General features: G+C 32.7%; 1 protein-coding gene across 3 annotated transcripts in view; it reads left to right on the top strand.

Annotated features, from left to right (window-relative positions):
- LOC6044069 (opsin, ultraviolet-sensitive) overlaps positions 1-6,749 on the top strand; it is a 219,143-nt gene that overhangs the window by 127,647 nt on the left and 84,747 nt on the right. The window lies entirely within an intron of this gene.

The following is a 6,749-nucleotide window of genomic DNA, read 5'->3' as shown; positions in this document are numbered from 1 at the left end:
TGTTGTGAACTCGGACACCGATCGGGTTGCGATCCGCTGTAGAGTTCGGTGCTCGTCGTTGGACGGAAGTTTTTCGGTGAAGGATCGAGATTTTGCTCACGTGCGGGAACACAGACGATCGGGGATGTCGGGCGTAAACGATTAGAGCAGGGTTAGCCAATCTGTCTCAAACTTAAAGTTTTGATAATATTTTATCATTTTTACACCCAGAACTGGGCATCGGCATACGAGAGGATAAAGAGCACGATTCGGTAGTAAAATGGTACTGTGTGCGGACGGAGAGGATAAATCCCGAAATTACCGAGAGTACTTTACTCATGGTTCATTTTCCAAAAAAGTTCATCTATCAAAAAAAAAAAGTACCGGTACCGAGACTCGAACCCAAAACCTTCGGCATATTGAACCGTGCCTTTGCCGTATGGGCCACCATGGTTCGGTGACTAAGTGGCGGTCGTTTGTCCATATAAGCCACTCATAGGATGAAATGTTCCAATGAACGAATGAACACGCGAGAGGACTAAACTCTCGCAATATAGCACTTTCCTCACGTTTCTTTTCGTGAGGACTATCCCCTCGTTCTTTAACTTTGGGTGTAGAGAATTCTCCATATTAATAATCTCAAACCTTGATAAAATATTTTTTGTTTGGTTTAACAGAATCTCAATTTTCAGAAAAAATAGTTTCAATAATTCTCTTTAACAGTTCTTTTAATGGCGAGTTTTCACCAATGTGTAACACGTCGTATCGAGGTGCTCCGATTTGGATGAAACTTTCAGCGTTTGTTTGTCTATGTATGAGATGAACTCATGTCAAATATGAGCCCTCTACGACAAAGGGAAGTGGGGTCAAACGGGCTTTGAAGTTTGAGGTCCAAAAAACATGAAAAATCTTAAAATTGCTCGCATTTCCGTAAAACTTCATCAATTCCAACTCTCTTAGATGCATTCGAATGGTCTTTTTGAAGCACTTCAAAATGTGCCATAGACATCCAGGATTGGTTTGACTTTTTCTCATAGCTCTTTCAAATTACTGTTAAAAATGATTTTTTTAAAACCTTAATGTATTTTTGCAACAGCCTCCAACACCCATACTCCTATGAGTCAAAAGTTAGGGAATTTCATGGCATACGGTATTAACTTTTTGGCCAATCGCGGTTTTTCTCATAGTTTTTCGATTTTTCTACAACAAACATTTTACAACGTTAGTTTTTGCCCTGTAAGCTTCCATAACGGCACTTTTTGGTCTCAATTTTGTCATATTCGTAATCCTTGGAAAATTTCACGTTAGTTACAAGTATTGGAGTTGTAAATTTGATTGGAAATAATGCTATTTAGATTGAATTAAATATTTTTTAACAATTTGTTAAAGCATTTGACATTTTAATCACAGGGTAAATAAGATCTTACTTTTTTTACGAAAATATTTAATTTATTTATTTTTTAATCAAATTTACTACTCCATTACTTCTAATAAACGTGTAATTTTCCAAGGATTCCGAATATGACAAAATTGAGACCAAAAAGTGCCGTTATGAGGTTCCATTTCCAACGCAGATTGCGATCAATTCAAAGGTCCATATGCTGAGACGTGTATTCAAATATCTCCTCTCTCTGCAGCAAAAGAAATTGACTGTCTCGTCGCCGGTTAAAGTTTCATACTCAGGAATAATACTAAAACTTAGATTAGCCTGAAACAAACATACTTTTAGAAATTTAATTAAAAATGCTTCAAAAACTACCAAAACAAACCTACATTTGACAGATAAATTTCTGTCGTAAATGATTAAGCCTACCTTGATAACCTGACAGACTTGCCTTTATTGATGGACAAATAAAGTCAGGTCAGTCCCAGCACGAAAATTTACCAAATTGACCTATAAATTTTAACTTTTTCAAGTCAAAATTGGAGTAGGGGTATTATTTAAACCAATATTGAAATAATTGTTGAAAAAAATATATAAAAATTGTTGATTAAAAATGTAAAAAAGGTGAAACATTTTTCGAGCTTCTTATGGCATTATCGCAGCACTCACTTTTTACACATGGGACGGACTAGATTCGAGCGGCAGAATGTTTGTTATAGAAAAATCGAAAAACTATGAGAAAACCCGTGACTGGCCAAAAAGTTAATACTGTAGGCTTATAGTCCATGAAATTCCCTAACTTTTGATCTATGGAGGTATAAGTGTTGGAGGCTGTTGCAAAAAAAAAAACATTTTTTAACAGTAATTTGCAAAATCTAGGAGAAAAAGTCAAACAAATCCTGGATGTCTATAGCACATTTTGAAGTGCTTCAAAAGACCTTTCGAATGCATCTAAGAGAGTTGGAATTGTTTTACCCCACTTTCCTTTGTCGTATAGGACTCATATTTGGCATGAGTTCATCTCATGTATAGACAAACAAACGCTGAAAGTTTCATCCAAATCGGAGCACCTCGATACGACCTCTAGAACAAACCGAGCAATATTTAAAAAATTGCCTCTTAAGAAGATTTCAAAAGAAAGTACATTTTGGTGAAAAAACACCAGAACAGCCAGAAACATTAATGGATAAGTTGTTCTGATTTCGGCCGTGTCTCGCAAAAAAATTTGATAGTGTAACAACACCGGTTAAGCTAAAACTAAAAAAATGATATTCAGAGCAGCTTGGAGCTCTGAAAAACTTTTTTTTTCCTGAAAAATAATGATGGTCTTATTTGTGAAAATTCACAGCAGTTTTCCTATTTCGGAACCCTAGTATTTCAAAAAGGCGTAGGCAAATTTCAATGTATAAAGTTGCCTAAAAAAGGGGAATTCGTGCTGAGAATATGTCAAAGGTCATTTTTTTAAGCTCTAGAATGTCAAAATTTCTAAAGAAAAGTATATATTTTAAGGTTTGAATAGTTCCTATGTCAAAGAAGCTCAAAATAATTTAATTACCATATTTTTCACAATTTCGATGATTGTGATTCATTGTGTAAACTGTAATGCTATATTTATTTTAAAAAGCCCTTCTAGAACTCCTTCAACTCTCTGCCACTTGAGCTTTTTGATGAAAAAATAAATTTAGCATTAAATATACATTTTCAACGAAAGTTGTTTAGAATTTTTAAATGCGTCATTGAAAAAAGCATTTGGTAATAAATCAAATCAAAATCAAATTTTAACTAAAACGTGGTAGCAAAGTTCGAAATTAATGTTAAAAGTAAGTAAGAAAAAAATATTTGGTTCATGGTTCAATTATTTGCAGTCCCACACAAACCTTCAGATAATCGAATTTCGGATAATCGAGTCTGGACTGTATCCAAAAAAAACTCAATTTGGAGAATATTTTTGAAGGCCTGACAAAAAGGCAAAATAGCACCAAACTTCAATGTTCTATAGGAGCAATTCTCTACGAAATCGGTCTTTTTTCTTCAATTTTAATTTTTGTATTTTTTAATCCGACTGAAACTTTTTTGGTGCCTTCGGTATGCCCAAAGAAGCCATTTTGCATCATTAGTTTGTCCATATAATTTTCCATACAAATTTGGCAGCTGTCCATACAAAAATGATGTATGAAAATTCAAAAATCTGTATCTTTTGAAGGAATTTTTGATCGATTTGGTGTCTTCGGCAAAGTTGTAGGTATGGATACGGACTACACTGGAAAAAATAATACACGGTAAAAAAATTTGGTGATTTTTTTTTAACTTTATCACTAAAACTTGATTTACAAAAAACACTATTTTTAATTTTTTTATTTTTGATATGTTTTAGAGGACATAAAATGCCAACTTTTCAGAAATTTCCAGGTTGTGCAAAAATCATTGACCGAGTTATGAATTTTTAATCAATACTGATTTTTCAAAAATCGAAATTTTGGTCGTAAAATTTTCAACTTCATTTTTCGATGTAAAATCAAATTTGCAATCAAAAGTACTTTAGTGAAATTTTGATAAAGTGCACCGTTTTCAAGTTATAGCCATATTTAAGTGACTTTTTTGAAAATAGTCGCAGTTTTTATTTTTAAATTAGTGCACATGTTTGCCCAGTTTTGAAAAAATATTTTTGAAAAGCTGAGAAATTCTCTATATTTTGCTTATTCGGACTTTGTTGATACGACCTTTAGTTGCTGAGATATTGCAATGCAAAGGTTTAAAAACAGGAAAATTGATGTTTTCTAAGTTTCACCCAAACAACCCACCATTTTCTATCGTCAATATCTCAGCAACTAATGGTCCGATTTTCAATGTTAATATATAAAACAATTGTGAAATTTTCCGATCTTTTCGAAAAAAATATTTTCAAAATTTTCAAATCAAGACTAACATTTTAAAAGGGCGTAATATTGAATGTTTGGCCTTTTTGAAATGTTTGTCTTGATTTGAAAATTTTGAAAATATTTTTTTCGAAAAGATCGGAAAATTTCACAAATGTTTTATATATTAACATTGAAAATCGGACCATTAGTTGCTAAGATATTGACGATAGAAAATGGTGGGTTGTTTGGGTGAGACTTAGAAATCATCAATTTTCCTGTTTTTAAACCTTTGCATTGCAATATCTCAGCAACTAAAGGTCGTATCAACAAAGTCCGAATAAGCAAAATATAGAGAATTTTCTCAGCTTTTCAAAAATATTTTTTTCAAAACTGGGCAAACATGTGCACTAATTTTAAAAAATGAAAAACTGCGACTATTTTCAAAAAGTCACTTAAATATGGCTATAACTTGAAAACGGTACACTTTATCAAAATTTCACTAAAGTACTTTTTGATTGCAAATTTAATTTTACATCGAAAATGAAGTTGAAAATTTTTACGACAAAATTTCGATTTTTGAAAAATCAGTATTGATTAAAAATTCATAACTCGGTCAATGATTTTGCACAACCTGAAATTTCTGAAAAGTTGGCATTTTATGTCCTCTAAAACATATCAAAAAATAAAAAAATTAAAAATAGTGTTTTTTGTAAATCAAGTTTTAGTGACAAAAGTTAAATAAAAAATCACCAAATTTTTTACCGTGTATTATTTTTTCCAGTGTAGTCCGTATCCATACCTACAACTTTGCCGAAGACACCAAATCGATCAAAAATTCCTTCAAAAGATACAGATTTTGAATTTTCATACATCATTTTGTATGGACAGCTGCCAAATTTGTATGGAAAATTATATGGACAAACTAATGATGCAAAATGGCTTCTTTGGGCATACCGAAGGCACCAAAAAAGTTTCAGTCGGATTAAAAAATACAAAAAAAATCGAATGACCGAAATCCTAAAGAACTGCTCATAGTGTTTTGGAATCGTCCCAAGCCTGCGAAAATTTACTGTAACGCATTTTGCAGCCTTCGGGTTGTACAGGAAATTTTTTTTCTTCGGGTCTTGACTTGACTAAACCTCATTACAGATTAAAAACAACCCAAATTTTTTGAAAAAAAAACGATGTATGTGATCATTTCGCAAAAGTATAACCATCTTGTCCATTCAAGCAAAACAATGTGAATGGGCGTAAGCCAAAGTGTAAACAAAGAGTCTATCCTGCACACGTCAGTTGATGTTTACGTTAGGAACGAGCAGGATAGACTCTTTGTTTACTCTTCGGCTTCGGCTCTATTACAATGTTTTGCTATTCGTAGGTTTATATGGGTCATCGGCTTATCGAATCAAATTAGAATTTAAGTCAAATTTGAATCGTTGATTGCGTATTAAATCTGTAAATGCATTTTTCAATGTTTTATCACCAACGTTTTGGCCGCCATCTTGGATTTAAAAATTCTTAATTACTTCTAAGAAGTTTAGGGTAAAAAAAACAACGAAAAAAAAATCTTTTGATTCGATTATCCAAAGTGAAATTTTGCTAAGGCGTTCGGATAATGGAGTCTGGACTATAATATATTTAACTGTTTTTTTTGATAGTATTTTTCGGAAAGTATCGAAAACGTCTCCGAAAAAAAATCCAAACATAATTTTTGGACGTTGCATTAAATTTGGAATCTAAAGAACTAATTAAAGCACTAAGTACTAGTTATAAGCACTTAAGATTTGATAAAACTATTTTCTAAGCCGGATATATTGATTAAAATTATGTCCGGGTTCATCATGCGACCAGCCGTAATCAGTAGCACCGACCAAAAAAATTTCTGCGCAGGTTCAACTCGAGGGGAAGCATTAAGTTTGGGGTCCCCATTTTGAATTTTTCAAAAAATAGTCGTCTGGGCCGGATGGGTTTTCCCCAAACTTAATGCTTCCCTTCGAGTTGAGCCTGCGCAAGCATTTTTATCATTTTTTGAAGGTCAGTGTAATCATTAACTTAAAGATCTTTGTAATGAACGTGTAAAAGTAATTTATTTATGTGAGGAAGGTACCAAGGTGGATTAAGCTACGTGCAAGCTGTCAAACTAAATCTGTCAGACCAAAGAGTAAAAAGTAAACAATCTTGGTTTTTGACATAGGTGCAAACAGATCAGAAAAAGGCAATTTTGAACAAAATTTATTTTTTTCATTTCTTTAACTGGTTTTGAATTGCAAAATAATAGTGAGCCAGAAAATGATTAAATATTTTGGCATCCTGTACACACCCATTAAATAAGTAGTTTAAAACCTTATTCGTCCTCTTTCATTTTTGATTGCGTTATCGGTGTTCACCTGAATAGTCTTGAAATTTGTTATACGGATTTGTAATTTTCCTTGTCGCATCATTCCCTTGGTAATCACTAATTATGCTTTATTTAGTAAATGTTATGTGCTTTTTCATGACAGTGATTTATGTTTATTTGCGTTTAAGGA

The sequence above is a fragment of the Culex quinquefasciatus genome, chromosome 3, assembly GCF_015732765.1.
Source record: "Culex quinquefasciatus strain JHB chromosome 3, VPISU_Cqui_1.0_pri_paternal, whole genome shotgun sequence".
Taxonomy (NCBI): Eukaryota; Metazoa; Arthropoda; class Insecta; order Diptera; family Culicidae; genus Culex; species Culex quinquefasciatus.
Note: the sequence above shows the minus strand (reverse complement) of the source record. Positions and strands in the feature narration are given on the sequence as shown.